The 18,541-nt window shown below is 36.1% G+C and overlaps 1 pseudogene; it reads left to right on the top strand.

The window, feature by feature from the left end:
- The first annotated feature begins 17,280 nt into the window (after positions 1 to 17,280).
- LOC122910357 lies at positions 17,281 to 18,211 on the top strand (annotated as a pseudogene).
- Positions 18,212 to 18,541: the final 330 nt, after the last annotated feature.

Here is an 18,541-nt window from a genome sequence, read left to right as displayed (position 1 = left end):
ACTTTTCAATAATGAATAGAACAATTGGGCAGAATATCAACAAGAAAATAGAAATCTGAGCAACACTACAAAAGAATTAGATCTGAGTAATCTATAAAATACCACTAAACAATAGAATATGCATTCCACGCAAGTATACATGGAACATTCTCCACAACAGAACATATGTTAGATCATAATCAAGTCTCAATAAATTTAAAAGAATTTAAATCATACAAAGTATGCTTCTCAACTATGATAGATAAAATTAGAAATCAGTAACAGGAGGAAATTTAGGAAACTTGCAAATAAATAGAACTAAACACTCTCCTAAAAATAACAATGGGATAAAAATGAAATCACAAGGCAAATTAGAAAATACTTTGAAGTAAATGAAAAAATAAATAAAACATTATTAATATTTCCAGATGCCACTAACAAAGTGCCTAAAGGGAATGTTAGAGATATAAATGCCTATATTTTTAAAAAAAATTTTTTTCAAATAAATAGTAACAGGCTTCCACCTTAAGAAGCTAGAAAAAGAAATGCACACTAGGGGTGCCTGGGTGGCTCAGTGGGTTAAAGCTTCTGCTTTCGGCTTGGGTCATGATCCAGGGTCATGGGATCTAGCCCAGCATCAGGTTCTCTGCTCTGCAGGGAGCCTGCTTCCTCCTCTCTCTGCCTACTTGTGATCTTTGTCTGCTGAATAAATAAATGAACACCCCTCCCCCAAAAAAAAGAGAGAGAGAGAGAGCAAACTAAAACCAAAGCAAGTGGAAGGAACAAAATAAGAAATGACAGAGCAGAAATAAATGAAATAGAAAATAGAAAAAAAGCAATAGAAAAGAATCAGTAAAACCAAATTTACTTGAAAAATCAAGCCTTTAGCTAAACTGACCAAATAAAATTGAAATTAAAATTACTGAGATATGTAATAAAAGGGACATCATTTCCAAATTTATAGAAATTTTTTAAAAGAGGATTAAAAGGGAATGCTACAAAAAGTAGTATACTTACAAACCTGATAACCTAAAGGAAATGAACAAATTCCTGGGATGATACAAAGTATGAAAACTGACTCCAGAAGAAATAGAAAACCATGACAGATCTATAACAAGCAAAAAAGACTTACATAGTCCCACACAGAAAAGTCCACACTCAGCTGGCTTTACATGTTAAACTGTTTAAAGGAGAATTAATATCAATCCTTCACAAACTCTTCCAAATAATAGGTGGTGAAACACTTCCCAATACATTCTATTTGACCACATTACCATGATACCAAAATAAAAGAAAGTGTGACAAAACTACAGACCAATGACCTTTATGAATATAAATGGAAAATCTTCAATAAAATAGCAGCAAACCAAATCAAGTAACATTTTTTAAAAAAGAAGAAAAAGATTATATACCATAATTAAATAGTATTTATCACAGAAGCAAAAAGTTGTTTCCACAAATGAAAAAATCAATCAATGTGATATATCACATGAACACAATAAAGAACAAAAGCATGCAATCGACTCGATAGATGAAGAAAAATTACATAATTCAATACCTTTCATGATAAAAACATAACAAACTTGAAACAGAAGGGAGGTTCCTTAACTGGATAAAGGCCCTCTACAAAATGTTAACAGTTTATATCAAACTTAATCATGAAAGACTAAATGTTTTCCTTTTAAGAACAGGAACAAGATAAATATGTCCATTCACAATTCTATACTGTGGTGGAGATTCTAGCTACAGTAATTAGGCAAGAAAAAGAAATAAAAGGCATTCAGATTAAAATGAAAGAAATTAAATGATCTCCATTCACAGATAACAATCTTATATTTAGAAAACCCTAAAAAAATCCACACACAAAAAAAATAGTATAGCAAGGTTATAGGATACAAGTTCAATATACAAAATCAGTTATATTCCTATACAGTAGCAATGCACAATCTGAAAAAAGTTAAGAAAACAACTCTATTACAACAGCAACAAAAAATAAAATACTTAGGAATAGATTTAACAAGAATGTATAAGACTTACACACTGAAAACTACAAAACATCGCCAAAGGCAAGGGAAGCAAAGGCAAAAATGAACTATTGGGATTTCATCAAGATCAAAAGCTTTTGCACAGCAAAGGAAGCAGTTAACAAAATCAAAAGACAACTGACAGAATGGGAGACGATATTTGCAAACGACATATCAGATAAAGGACTAGTGTCCAAAATCTATAAAGAACTTAACAAACTCAACACCCAAAGAACAAATAATCCAATCAAGAAATGGGCAGAGGACATGAACAGACATTTCTGCAAAGAAGACATCCAGATGGCCAACAGACACATGAAAAAGTGCTCCATATCACTTGGCATCAGGGAAATACAAATCAAAACCACAATGAGATATCACCTCTATCACCTCACACCAGTCAGAATGGCTAAAATCAACAAGTCAGGAAGTGACAGATGCTGGCAAGGATGCGGAGAAAGGGGAACCATCCTACACTGTTGGTGGGAATGCAAGCTGGTGCAACCACTCTGGAAAACAGCATGGAGGTTCCTCAAAATGTTGAAAATAGAACTGCCCTATGACCCAGCAATTGCACTACTGGGTATTTACCCTAAAGATACAAACGTAGTGATCCAAAGGGGCACGTGCACCCGAATGTTTATAGCAGCAATGTCCACAATAGCCAACCTATGGAAAGAACCTAGATGTCCATCAACAGATGAATGGATAAAGAAGATGTGGTATACAAAACATTATTGAAAAAATTAAAGAAAAAATAAATGGAAAGACAACATATGTTATTCATAGATTGAAAGACTTATTATTAATATAGTAATACTTCCCAAATTAATCTAGATTCAGTACAATCCTTACTGCAATGTCAGCTGCCCTTTTTGCAAAAATTGGCAAGATGATTTTAAAATTCATATTTTAATGGCTTCAAGGGACTCAGAATAGCCAAAGCAATCTCTAAAAGGAAAGATAAAGCTGGAAGACTCACACTTATAATTTCAAGTTTACTACAAAACAAAAAACAAAAACAAAAGTTGATGAACATTTTTTCATGTGTCTGATAGCCATTTGTATGTCTTTATTGGAGAAGTGTCTGTTTATGTCTTCTGCCCATTTTTTGACATGATTGTCTGTTTTGTGTGTGTTGAGTTTGAGAAGTTCTTTATAGATCCTGGATATCAGCCTTTTGTCTGTACTGTAATTTGCAAATATTTTCTCCATTCCGTGGGTTGCCTCTTTGTTTTGTTGACTGTTTCCTTTGCTGAGCAGAAGCTTTTGATCTTGATGAAGTCCCAAAAGTTCATTTTCGCTTTTGTTTCCTTTGCCTTTGGAGACATATCTTGAAAGAAGTTGCTGTGGCGGATATCAAAAAGGTTACTGCCTATGTTCTCTTCTATGATTCTGATGGATTCCTGTCTCACGGTGAGGTCTTTTATTCATTTCGAGTTGATCTTTGTGTATGGTGTAAGAGAATGGTCGAGTTTCATTCTTCTACATATAGCTGTCCAATTTCCCAGCACCATTTATTGAAGAGACTGTCTTTTTTCCACTGTATATTTTTTCCTGCTTTGTTAAAGATTAATTGACCATATGTTCATCATCACTAGCCATCAGGGAGATTCAAATCAAAACCACATTGAGATACCACCTTATACCAGTTAGAATGGCCAAAACTAACAACACAGGAAACAACATGTGTTGGAGAGGATGTGGATAAAGGGGAACCTTCTCACACCGTTGGTGGGAATGCAAGTTGGTGCAGCCACTTTGGAAAACAGTGTGGAGATTCCTTAAGAAGTTAAAAACAGAGCTACCCTATGACCCTGCAATTGCACTACTGGGTATTTACCCCAAAGATACAGATGTAGTGAAAAGAAAGGGCCAATGTACCCCAATGTTCATAGCAGCGATGGCCATGGTTGCCAAACTGTGGAAAGAACCAAGATGCCCTTCAAAGGATGAATGGATAAAGAAGATGTGGTCCATATACACTATGGAGTATTATGCCTCCATCAGAAAGGATGAATACCCAACTTTTGTAGCAACATGGATGGGACTGGAAGAGATTATGCTGAGTGAAATAAGTCAAGCAGAGAGAGTCAATTATCATATGGTTTCACTTATTTGTGGAGCATAAGAAATAACATAGAGGACATGGGGAGATGGAGAGGAGAAAGGAATTGAGGGAAATTGGAAGAGGAGGTGAACCATGAGAGACTATGGACTCTGAAAACCAATCTGAGGGTTTTGAAGGGGCAGGGGTGAGAAGTTGGGTGAGCCTGATGGTAGGTACTATGGAGGGCATGTATTTCATGGGCACTGGGTGTGGTGCATAAACAATGAATTCTGGTACACTGAAAAGAAATTTTAAAATAAATAAATAAATAAATACAAAGTTGACTACAAAGTTCCAGTAATTAATCAGTGTGGTATAGCATTAGAACAGACATACAGATCAATTGAATGGAATTGTAAATCCAAACTTATGCTTTCCATTTATAGTCAGTTGACTTTCACAAGGGTGTCAAAGCATTTCAATTGACAAAAAAAAAAAGTGTCTTTTTAAAAAAGATTTTATTTATTTATTTATTTCAGAGACACAGAGAGAGCATGATCAGGGGAAGGAATGGAGGAGAGGGACAAGGAGATTCTGTGAGGACAGAGCCAGACACAGGGCTAGATCCCATGACCCAGAGATCACCACCCAAGCCAAAATCAAGAGTGGAATGCTCAATGGATTAAGGCACCCAGGTGCCCCAAAAATAGTCTTTCTAAAAAGAATTCTGAGCCAACTGATATCTACATGCATAATGATGCAGTTGGACCCTATCTCATATATATATAAACATTAACTCCAAATGGATCACAGAATTAAATGTAAAATCTAAAACAATAAGACTCTTAGAAATAAACGTAGAAGTAAAACTTAGTGACCTTAGGTTAGACATGATTTTCTAGATGTGACATCAAAAGCACAAGCAACAAAAAAATAGATAAATTATACTTAATCAAAATGAAAATGTTTTGTGCTTCAAAGTCCAAGGGAAAAAAAAACACTGAATGAGAGAAATAATTGCAAATCATGCACGTCATAGGGACTTGTACTCAGAATATTTTAAAAAATCCTTATAAGTCAATAACAAAAATATAATTAACCCAATTTAAAAATAAAATATTTTGAAGATATTTCTGAATTTATACAAATAGCTAAATAAGTATAGGAAAAGGTATATAACATCATTACTCATTAGAGAAATGCAAATCAAAACCACAACAAAGTTATTAGTTCACACACACAGTAGGATGGCTATAATAAAAAAGACAGACAACAACAAGTAAGTGTGGGGCACCTGGGTAGCTCAGTCGCTAAGTGTCTGCCTTTGGCTCAGGTCAGGATCCCAGGGACCTGGGATTGAGCCCTGCATCTTGGGCTCACTGCTCAGCAGGAAGCCTGCTTCTCCCTCTCCCACTCCCTCTGCTTGTGTTCCCTCTTTCGCTGTGTCTCTCTGTCAAATAAATAACTAAAATCTTTAGGGGGAAAAAAAAAAAACAAGTAAGTGTTAGTGAGGCTGTGGAATAGTTAGAACCCTCATACGACACTGGTAGAAATTTAAAACTACACAGTCACTTTGGAAAATGGTTAAGAAATTCCTCAAAACTAAATACAAAATTATCATTTGTTCCAGCAATTACACTCCTAAACACATCACCAACTCAACTGAAAACATGTTCACACAAATACTTGCACAGGAATGTCATAACAGCATTACAGGAAGGCACAGGAATGTTACAGTAGCTACTCAGGATAACCAGGAAGCTGAAACAGTCCAAAATGCCCATCAGCTGATGAATGGATAAAATGGGCCATGTTCACATAATGGAATCTTATTCAGTAAGAAAAAGGAGTGAAATACTGACACATGCTACAACATCGATGACCTTGAAAACTTGATGCTACATGAAAGAAAGTCTACAGGGTAAGGGAAAATGGAGAGAACTGCCGGTAGGCATGGGCTTTCCCTTTGCTATGATGAAATTAAATGGTAAGGATGCTTGCCCAGCTCTGTGAATATACACTTTAAAGCATGGGTTTTACATGTGAATTCTGCCTTAACAAAGTATTATTTTCAAAGTTTTTAATAAATAAAATCTGGGGGGAAAATGCCCAAAGTCATCAGCCAAAAGGCAAAAAAGCTGGGAAATATTTTTATTCTAAGCCCTCTCTAATAACCACTTTACTATGCTGTAGTCATCTCTAAGTAGTAAATTGGAAAAGATCACCAATAAGATGTACTCCACCCCTAAAATTCCTCAATTCTATGCAAAGAATGTTTAGTGCATAGAGGCTGTGTAAGTTTATACCCTACTGATTCAGAACAAAGTGGGTACTAGGAAGAACAGATCCCAGTGACCTTAACATAAAATCAGAATTAAGGGCTAACTCTGAACTCACAGTACGAGGATCATGCCTCAAAAAACACTTGATGAGTATTTCTTGGTGTAAAAGAAAAGAATTTTTTCCCTGGGAAAAAAATTCCCTCCAATATGTAAGACTGGCCACTATTGATCTAACTCCACTAACCCTACCTTAATCACCCATACCGTAGTTTTCAACACTCTACATGTTATCAACCTTTGTAAACAAAACTCCCTACCCATCAAACACTTACACAGTTCCTTATAAAAATATCCCCATGATTCCAGAAAAACTGATTGTTCAATAATCAAGTCAATCAACAGGTCAAGGAGTATAAACCGAGTTGTCCAATTAATGATTTCCAAATGTAAAATCTGTAAGGCACAGATTTCTACAATTCTACAGAATGGAGAACAGATATATGAAAAGCTGTTAAGAGGGGAAGGGCATTCAAATATTCGCAGGCCTCTGCCAGATATTTATTACATATTTATTAATATTCTGTATACTCAGACAGCACAGATGTTTCAGTTCTTAGGATAAAGCAAACATAGAAACAACGATTTTCAGAGTCTGAAGAGACTTTAGAAATTATCCACACCAACCTCCCTATTTTACGGGCTAGAAAAGTGCAGTGCTAAGAAGAAAACAGATATGATTAGCTCACACAGTTCACTGCAGATGTGGGACCTGAATGCATGTTTCTTGATTTGTGGACCAGTTGTCCTCTTGCAGTTTTAGTTTCCATGTCTTCAGAGAAACTGCAAATTGATTAAGAAATTTGTCCCTTTTTAAAAACACAAAGTATGCAAACCATAAGTACAGTCCAGATGAGAAAGTTTTAATCACTCCTCTTGACCCTCTAAATTGCTCCAATATAATCCCAGCACCACAAAGTATGTTTTCCATTAGTCTCAGACCATTCTCTAAATGTGATTCTATGAAGGTAGGTTAACTGTCTCAAAGACATGATTCACTGGAAGATGAACACTGAGTAATGTCCCTTACCTGGAAACCAAGAACTCAATGTTGTAGATGAATCAAGAGAATAAGAGTTTCTTCACCATTATTCCCTCATACATTTCTCTTCAGTTCCTCTTTGCTGTGTGTTTGTTTGTTTGTTTATATTTTTTTAAAGATTTTTTATTTATTTGACAGACAGATCACAAATGGGCAGAGAGGCAGGCAGAGACAGAGAGAGGGGGAAGCAGGCTCCTCGCTGAGCAGAGAGCCCGATGCTGGGCTCGATCCCAGAACCCTGGGATCATGACCCAAGCTGAAGGCAGAGGCTTTAGCCCACTGAGCCACCCAGGTGCCCCCTCTTTGCTGTTTTTAAACTCCTTTCCATTTCCCCTTGCCTTATTTCCATCTCTATGTTCAAAAAAGTCCAAATATATAGCACAGAGAGTAGGACCAAATCAGAGTGAATATTCTATTCCCTTTGCTCCCCTCAGACTCTCCCTATTCTCCCCACCCAAAGTATATGAACAAGTTTTTCACTCACTGCCTGCTTTTCATTAATTTAATCATTTAAGGTCTTAGAACGTTGTATATAAATACAGTCCTCTCAGGATTTTTCGTAAAACAAAATCTAGGAATGGAGGTAAAGAGCATTGACATTCTGATCATCTATTATAACAGTAATATTTTGGTTTTTTTTTTTTATTTTAAACAAGCTGCAGTTTGGAAAAGCAATGTGTTTTGTTTATCATGTCAAGTTCTTATGAAAGTATTTGAGTTGGATTTCATCCAAAATCTATAATTCACCATGTAATGCATAATTTTGCTGTCATATGGCTGCAAATTTTGACACTTATTTTGCCAGAAAACACAGGTATGAATATGAAAGAGGCCCCCTCAGAGATTTATTGCTTAATATCCCACTAGTTCCCCAGTCTTTCACTGTCAAAGCTCAGCCATCCATTATTTACCAAGCAGATTTTTTTTTGCCCTTTGTTTCTGCTCAGATTCATTTAAAAATCACCCTTTGAAAGATCCATAGGCTACTTTTAATTGTTGTTAACTGTTTCAAGTCCTTCAATAATAAATCCCATAAACTGTTCTGGATAGAGATTTTTGTAGTATAAAATAAATATAGATGATTTTATAATTCCCTTAAAATGGTCATAGTTGTAAATACTAACAGGAAAATTTTTATTATTCCAACTGTATTACAGTGTCAATAAAAACCATTCCTTCTCTTCCCGCTTATCTGCCTCAAAATTCTTTGTCTCACGTATACAAGAGTCATTATTGAAAGAAAAATGGGTACTTTTCTGACCTAAGAACTATTAAAATTTAAATAAATCCAAATTTCAGCATTTTCTGGGTTAAATTAGTGCACTACTTCAGTATCTGCAATTCAAATAAGTCCTCTGAGAAATTGGCCTCCACAACCAGTGACGTGCTGCTGAACTGAACAGATCTCCAAAATATCCTAACAGATTTCTTTCTTTCATTGTAGAATTGTTTCCATCTGGTGCTTAGATATTAAACCTGGAATATGTAAAGGCTCTCCCCTCTCACCCTGTTTGACTTCCAAATTCTGGCAAATAATTTGCATTGTCAATGAACTGAGGATTAAAATTTTGAACTTACTGTGTAGTTGTAAGATGTACAATTTAAAGTAATAGATCTTTGAAGCAGTGGATTTTTTTTCTTTTCATTTTGAGAAATGGAGATTGGAAGTGTTTGTTGTTTGTATTTCTGACTCAAACCAACTTTGCTTGAAAAAAAAAGAATAAAACTTTTCTTGATTTTCTTCCCAAGTCCAGAACGTTGAATTATGAATTTATGAACAGCACTATAGGCCAGTCTTTGTAGGTATATATTCATAACAGAATAGAAGCATCTAAAAACTTCTGTATTTATTTATTTAGATAGCTAGATATTTAGACGTATATATGCAGAAGTTTCTAAGATCCTGGGCCCATGGACACTAATTTCTTCAAGAGAATTTTAAGGATCCTCACAGTAATAAAAAAATGTCTGACTTTTAAGACTGGCAACATTTTTTCATAGCATCTTAACTGGAAAGCACAGAGTTACTTCTAAGAAATCTAATTGCTTCCAGAAATGTTTAAACCACTAGGGGAATGTTTATATGAAATGAGCAACAGTCACAGGAGTGAATAAGCCAGTTCTCTGCACTGCATGTAGCAGGGTAAAAGCCTAGGAGCACACATGGAGAGTTATAAGAGAACCATGTGCCACACAATCATTTTGTTCAATCTTTCTTCTTGTCATTAGTCTTGCAACTTCTACCTGTCCCTCTTCAACTAACAGTGGATCTCACAAGTCTCCCAGAGCACAGTTATCCAGCTCTCTCCAAATCCTCACCCTTCATGCCTGTCCTCCCTTCACTGTTCTTTTCTTTTTGATGCTTCATCATACTGTCTTCACATTGTCTCTTACTTAACTGCTTCCTTTTTAAAAGATTTTATTTATTTGAGAGAGAGAGAGCACAAGCCAGGGAGAAAGGCAGTGAGAAAAGCAGACTCCACTGAGCAGGGGGCCTAATGCAGGACCTGATCCTAAGACTCTGGGATCATGACCTGAGCCAAAGGTATCTTCTTAACAGACTGAGCCACCCAGGTGCCCTGCTAACTGCTTCCTTTAATCTCTTTCTCCTAAATTGTATCTGCCTTGATCTCCTGGAACATTTTCTGATGCAATTCTCCATTTCACATCCATTTCATGGCTAGTTAAAAAAAATAATTGAGTTCCTGCACAGCACATGAAACTACTTACCATTTTCTGTTCAGTGTGCTGCTCACATTTAACTTTAAAAAAATTTTTTTGAAGAGACATTCGGGAAAGGAACTGATACAACTTTGGGAAGGACAGTTAGTGTTTTGCTGATAAGTATATAACCACTTGCCTGATTCTAACAAACATTTGTGGGAATCTTTTAAAAGCAATTTGCTTCAGCTGGATCTCCATTGGATCCAGTATCTTGCCCCAAAAAATCTCTAAACAAAAAGATTCATTAAAATAAGGATTTTCCATAAAACTTCAAGATGCCATGCAATGAATTTCTATAGTTGCCTGCCATGCAAACTATTGTAGCATAAATTTAGAGCTAATAGAACTAATCTTCTAGGACATTCTAAAAATATTGTATATGCCTTAAAACAAAATATGAGCAATACCAAAAAGACTCATTGCAGTTGGCAACATCTGAGCATTACAGAAAATCACAATGTGTTCTTCTGGCTACACACAACAACAACAAAAAATATCGGTCCTAATAAGGAATTGATTTAATGGCTTTGTGTCTTCACCTATTTAGAAAGAAGAAAGAAGGAATTTAATTTTATTTGATTAAAAACTGCATTTTCAATCAAATAAAATTAAATTCCTAAAAACTGCATTTTCGGGGCGCCTGGGTGGCTCAGTGGGTTAGGCCGCTGCCTTCGGCTCGGGTCATGATCTCAGGGTCCTGGGATCGAGTCCCGCATCGGGCTCTCCGCTCAGCGGGAAGCCTGCTTCCTCCTCTCTCTCTCTCTCTCTGTCTGCCTCTCTGCCTACTTGTGATCTCTGTCAAATAAATAAATAAAATCTTTAAAAAAAAAAAAAACTGCATATTCTTTTGCCTCCCTTTTCCCTTCCTCTCTATCTGCCCTCCACTTCACCCTCCACCCCTTTAAGATTTCTCATTCGTATTACATGGCACAGATTCAGAGGAGGGGTGGAATCTGATATTTCGGGTGGTCTTAATAAAGCCTTAGTCTTTGGCTAACCTCTCCTTAGACTGGAAAGTAGCCAAGAATTTCCAATATTAGGAAGAGTCACTTCGAAAAAAACTCTGTATGTACATCGAAGTGCATGTCAATATACTAGCTCTCATTTAAGAAGCAAAACAGAATGGGGCCTCATCAGCCAAAGCAACAGCGATTTCTCCCAAACTTAAAACACATCCTTGCGTAAGTTATGGTTCTGATTTGGGTTTTGTGTTCATTTATTTCAGTTTATTGTTTGACATCTCCCACCAGTTGAGCCAGGAAACTCATGGCTGTGCTTCAAAAAACAACTCCACCCCACATTTGTTTTTTAATTTGTTCTGATTATTTACTCTTTTACAGTCACAAAGCTTCATGGAATAAGTGCCCAAAGAAGGTAGTATTTGCTTTTTATTTTTGAGTATAGTATTAGAAACTGTATATAAAATCTCCCTTGCAGCTCCTCCTTTTGATTAGAAAATTATATTAGATTCTTATTTGTTTTGAAAAGTCAGTTGTATATTTTAATTAAAGGAAGAAATAAAAAGTCTTTTTCCCTACAGCAGGCTTACAAAGAATGGAGAAGTTATTTCTCTCAATAATGACTTAACAAATGAGGTTTTAGTCTGCTAAATTAAGGTAAAAATTAGAAGGGAAAAAATTACCTGTACAGTGAGCATATATTATCATGGACTTTGAAAGTGCCTATCTTTTTGGTACTTGGAAACACATAGTAAAACTATCCATATAGGTTAAAAATAAAACAACAACAACATTATTTCAGCAAAAATAGCCAAACTGTTGCCAGACAACAATGTGGCAAATTCATCTTGGCTCACTGGTGCATGTCTTAACTTTCCAAATGAAACTCTGCATCAAAGGAAAAGTTTGAGCACCTTCCTATAAGATCAATTAAAACTCAACTACAATTGGTACAGATTTTTTTTTAAGATTTTAATTATTTTTTTTACAGAGAGAGAGAGAGAACACAAGCAGGGGGAGTGGGGGAGAGAGAAGCAGGCTCCCCATCAAGCAGGGAGCCTTATGTAGGGCTAGATTCCAGGACCCTGGGATCATGACCTGAGCCAAAGGCAGATGTTTAATGACTGAGCCACCCAGGCACCCAACTGATAGAAATTTCAAGAGTTACAAATTCCCACCATTCTAATCTCTCCAACTCTTAAGAGCAATCTTATTTTGTTTGATTGCAGCTGAATCAGAAGAAAGGAGATATTTAATAAAATGTAGAGTTTGTAATACAACACTGGTTTCCTTTATTAAGCAATTTCTCTAAAAAGAATGTCAAAACTTTGTAAACTGGTACTGGAAAATGTAAACAACCCTACAAAATAATGATGAGAACATTTTATCCAGGTTAGCACAAACAGATAAGCCTTGCTTTTAAGAGAAAAATTCCATGGAAACTGATGTACAAAAGAAGGGAGTATTGAAAACTCACACTGGAAAGGTCATTGGCAGAGATCAACTTCATAGTATTTAGTGTATCTACCCTGGAATGAAATAGGGCTAAGCTGATTGAGCAGGGATTTGAGCCTACAAAGGAGTAAGTCCAGGTATTACAGATTAATGTTTAAAGAACTACATTATTTATTTTCAACATTCTTCTTTTATTTTTTGAGTTCCCAAATAACTTATAGAAGAAATCCATAACCCAAACTATCTTCAAAATGATAATGCACAAGAAATCCCCCAAATAATCAATCCTCTTTGAATGTGTCTTCGTTCCATAAGAATGTGAGAATTAGATTTCTCCAGAAAGTGAGAAACCTATTTTCAATGATGATGACTTTTCTTTGTTTTCTTTTTTTAAAGTACTGTATTTATTTATTTGACATAGAGCATGAGCAGGGTGGGAGGAGTAAGAGGAGAGGGAAAAGCAGGCTCCCCACTGAGCAGAGAGCCTGTTGCAGGACTTGATCCCAGGACCTCAGGATAATAACCTAAGCCAAAGGCAGATGTTTAACAGACTGAGCCACCCAGGCACCCCAACTTTTCTTTATTTCCAATTGAGAAAGGAACAAAGAGCTAACTTTGAATTTTAAGTTTTACAAGTGTACATTTGAAGATACCGCTTTATCCTGAGAATATTTAGAAGAATGCTAATAGTTAATAGTGACTAACACTGACTCTGTTTCAATATGGTAGATAGAGCACATGTATCTAATTACAATATTTCCTGAAGCCCTACTAAAACTACAGTAAATATTTTTAATATTTTTTAAAAACACTTTATTGAGCAATGATTGACATACAAAAAGCTGCACATATTTAGTGAATACTACTTCATGATTTTGAAAACAAGCATAAATAACCTTGAAGACATCACCTTAGTTAATCTCATAAACATATCACCTCCAAAAGTTTCTCCCCACCCTACTTATTTATTTGTGTGTGTATATGTGTGATAAGAAGACTTAATATCAGGAAAATGCAAATCAAAACCATAATGAGATATCCCCTCATACCCAGTAGTATGACTTTTATCAAAATAATAAAAGATAACAAGTGTTGGTAAGGATGTGGTGAAAGGGAACTCTTATACACTACTGATGGTTATAAAAATTGGTATAGCCTTTATGGAAAACAGTATGAATGTTTCCTCAGAAAAATAAAAAAATGAACTACTATATGACCCATCACTCCTATTTCTTTGAGTGTAATCAAAGGAAATAAAATCATTATCTCAAGATATCTACACTGTGTTCCTTACAGCATTACTCACAGTAGACCTATGGAAGCAATCTATGTAGCCATTAATGGATGACTGGCTAAAGAAAATGTGATGTGTTTACACAGTGTAATATTCTGCCTTAAAAATAGAAGAAAATCCTGACATTTGTGACAAATGGATGAAACTTAAGGATATTATGCTAAGTAAAATAAGCCAGAGAGAGAAAGACAAATAGTGCATGATCTCACTTATATGTGAAATCAAAAATAATCAAACTCATAGAAGCAGAGAGTAAAATGGTAGTTCAAGGGTTAGGGATGTGGGGGAGATGGAGAGATGTTGGTCAAAGTGTATGAACTCTTAGTTACAAGACAAATAAGTTCTGGAAATCCAATGTACAGAGAGGAAACTATAGTTATGTGATAATGTGAATTTGAAATTTGTTAAGATTTCTTATCTAAAAAAGGGAAGTAACTGTGTGAGGTGATGGATATGTTAATTAGTTTGATTATAGTAATCACTTTACAGCATATACCTATATCAAATTATATTGGATATCTTAACTATTATAGCATAAGTTAATAATATCTTTATAAAACTGGAAAAATATATATCACACATTCAAAAAATAGGAAAATATGACTCAAAATGGTAAAACAAATCAATCAATATAAATTAAACCAGAGCTGCTACAGGTGTTAGAATTAGCAGACAAGTACATTAGAAATGTTACTATAGATATATTCCAAGTATCCAAAAGTTAAGACATGGAAGATTTTTTTTTTAGCCCAAATCAAACTTCAAAAATAAAAACTACATTGTTCAAGGTGAAAGATCTCTGAATCAGATTAATGGTAATTAGACACTGAAGGAGAAAAAGAGTAGTGAACTTAAAGAGAAAATAACAGAAACTATCCAAAATAAAACATAGATAGAAAAACAAAATAACCTCCCTCCCTCCAAAAAAAAAAAAAAAAAAAAAAAAAAAAAAAAAAAATATATATATATATATATATATGGCATCACTGTGAACTGTGAAACAACTTGAAGCAACCCAAAATATATGTACTTAGAGTCTTGTATGGAGAAAAGAACCAGGTGGGAAAGCAAAATTATTTGAAGACATAACCTCTAAAATGTTCCAAATGTGATGAGAACTATAAATCTCCAGTCCAAAGAACTCAGTGAACAGGAAACAAAGAGGGATGTCCTGGTGGCTTAGTAGGTTAAGTGGTCTGCCTTCAGCTCAGGTCAGCGTCTCAGGATCCTGAGATGAAGCCCAAGTAGGGCCCCGGGCTGAGCAGGGAATCTGTTTCTCCCTCTCCTGTTGCCCCTCCCCCCACCACACTTGTACACACGCTCTTTCTCAGATAAATAAATAAAATCTTTTTAAAAAAGAAAGAAAGAAAGAAAAAGAGGGTGCCTGGGTGGCTCAGTTGGTTAAGCAACTGCCTTCAGCTCAAGTCATGGTCCCAGAGTCCTGGGATGGAGTCCCACATCTGGCTCCCAGCTGCATGGGGAGTCTGCTTCTCCCTCTGACCTCCCCTCTCATGCTCTCTCTCACTCTGTCTCTCTCTCTCAAAATAAACAAATAAAAATCTTTAAAAAAAAAAAAGAAGAAGAAAAAGAAAGAAAGAAAGAAAAAGAAAAAGAAACAAAGAAACCACACCAAGGTATATCATAATAAAATTGTTTAAAATCAGTGATAAAGACAAAGACTTAGAAGCAGCCCCCTAAAATTAACCATGTAATATTCAGACAAAAAGATCTGAAAATGACAGCAGATTTCTAGGTGGATGCAATGCAAGAAGCAACACAATGGGGCAAATATGTCTAAAGTACTAAGACGGGAAAAAAATATGTCAAAGGAAAAAAAAACCATAGAGGCTCCTGTGTGGCTCAATCTGTTAAGCATCTGCATCAGCTCAGGTCATGATCCCAGGGTCCTGAGATTGAGTCCCCTGATCAGCAGGGAGTCCGCTTCTCCCTCTGCCTCTCCCCACCCTTGCTTGTGTCTCTTTCTCCTTTCAAATAATTAATTTTTTAAACTGTAGAATTTTTTGCCTAAAGAAAAAAATCTTTAAAAAATGAAGTCAAAATATTTTCTCAGACATATAAAAGCAACAATAATTTATCATCAACATACAAAAATAAAAAGTTTACATTGAAAAACTCTTTTATATTTAAAAACTTAAACACTTCTAAATAATCCATGGCTCTAAAAAAAAGGGTAGAAAGAAAACTAGAATGTATTTTGAACAGAATAAAAATACAAACACAATTATTATGGGTTACATTGTACTCCCCCCTCCAAAATTATGTTCAAGTTCTAAATCCTGAGAATCTCAGAATGTGCATGAACTTATTTGAAAAGAAAGTCATTACAGGTATAATTAGTTAATTCAAGATGTGGTAATACTGGATAAAGTGGCCCTAATCTAATCTAACATGACTGGTACTCTTACAAGAAGGGATGAGACACACACAGTAAGAACATCAGATGATGACAGACATAGAGATCAGTAAAATGCACTCAAGCCAAGTTACACCAAGGATGACTGCTACAATGAAAAGCCAGGAAGGGTCACGGAAGATCACACCAAGAGTCCCAGAGGAAGCACGGCCCTGCTGACACCTTGATTCAGGGCTTCTGGCCTCCAGAACTGAGAGAGAATGAAATTTCTATTGTTTAAAGTCATCCAGTTTGTAACACTTTGGAATGACATTAATTTTTTTAAGCTGTAGATCAAGGTAACATATCAAAATCAATGCCACTGAAAAAACTACTTAGGTAGAAATTTAAAGCACTTAATATGTACACTGGAAAATAAGAATCAACTCAAGTCAATGACATCAGCTTTCAAAGTAGAAAGAAGAAATAAAATATCAAAGCATAAATTATCTAGAAATCAGAAAATTTTAAAAAACAATAAAACCAAAAAGTTGTTCTTTAATAACATCAATAAAATTGACATATGTTGTAGTCAGACTATTAGGAAAGAAATAAAATAAAAGAGAGGTGACACTAATTACCAAACTCAGTAATGAGGACAGTACCAGAACTAGAGATTCTATGAATATTAAAAGATATGAAGGGAACATTGTGAACATATTTAAGACAATAAACTCAACAACTTAGATGAAATGGGCAAATTCCTTGAAAGATACAACTACTAACACCTACACAAGAAATAAAAATTTTATCTATGAAAAATATTTAACTGTAGTTAACTTTTCCCCACACACAAAAAATCCAGATACAAATAGCTTGACACACCATTTCTCTCAAAATTCAAGAAATAAATAATGCCAATTCTGCAAAACTGCTTCCAAAAAATTAAAGTTAACTAAATAATTCACAAATGATTCTCTAATGCCAGAAGCACCGTGACATCAAACCCAGACAGGGTTTCCCGCTCACATGGCAGCCTTTGGGGCCCCGCCCCCTCTGCCATGCCTGATATCGTGCTCTTCAGCAGGCAGCTTGCACCAACAGCTGTCTCAGCACGTGGCCGACTGTCTGGGCCTGGAGCTGGGCTAAGTCGTCACCAAGAAGTTCAGCAACCAGGAGACCAATGGTGAGATCAGTAAAAGCAGGAAGGGCAAAGATGTCTAGAACACCCAGAATGGCTGTGGAGAGATCGACATGATGGGACTCCTAGTCCTGATCAACGCCTGCAAGACTGCATCATCATCCAGGATGACTGCTGTGATCCCGTTTTCCATACTCTTGACAAGTTAAAAAGGGTAAGAGTCACCCACCGATTTCTGTGAAATTCGTGGCCACTATGCTTTGCTGGGGCAGATCACATTATCACCATGGACCTGCATGCCTCTCAGATCCAGGGATTCTTTGAGATTCCAGTGGATAATCTGCCCACGGAGCCTGCAGTCCTACAGTGGCTTCAGGAGAACATTGCGGAGAAGAGATACTGTATTATTGTCAGGGGAGCTAAAAGGGTCACATCAATTGCAGTGAATGTGGGTGAATGTGGAATTTGCCTTGATTCACAAAGAGAGTTAGAAGACAAATGAAGTGGACCAGATGGTTCTGGTGGGCCACATGAAGGACCGCATAGCTGCCCTTGTGGAGGACATGGCTGACACATGTAGCACCATCTGTCATGCTGCTGACAAGCGACTCTCGGTAGCCGCCAAAGTTTATGCTATTCTTACCCATGGGATCTTCTCTAGGCCAGCTATTTCCAGCACCTATAATGCTGCTTTTGAGGCTATTGTCACAAACACCATTAGACAAGGGGCCGAAATGAGACACCACTCCAAGATTCAGGTTACTGATACCTCTATGATCATGGGAGAGGCAATCCCAAGGACACACAATGGTGAATCTGTGTTCTACCTATTCGGCTACACCCTCCTATAGATCCCAGATGTGAAATGTGGAGCAAGCCTTCTCTGGCTTCTGAATTGCACGGGTTTGTCTGACTTTTTAGTTTTAGGACTGAGCAATTGGAGGATAAGGCATCTGATTTTTTTATACTCCAGGATTTTGTATACTCCAGGATCCATTTTTCCCCCCTTCTCAAGCTCAAGATCATATATTTCCAGTTTGGTGAGAGGGTAATGGTTATTTGATCTTTCATTAGTGAGAATGATTCATCATTCTGACTTGTTCTGATAGGTGACCTTTTTCTTTGGTTTATCAGTACTTTGAGGCCACAACTTGCAAGTATATAATTCCACAGCAGAAGTT

Source organism: Neovison vison, chromosome 6, assembly GCF_020171115.1.
Source record: "Neovison vison isolate M4711 chromosome 6, ASM_NN_V1, whole genome shotgun sequence".
NCBI classification, from domain to species: domain Eukaryota; kingdom Metazoa; phylum Chordata; class Mammalia; order Carnivora; family Mustelidae; genus Neogale; species Neogale vison.
Note: the sequence above shows the minus strand (reverse complement) of the source record. Positions and strands in the feature narration are given on the sequence as shown.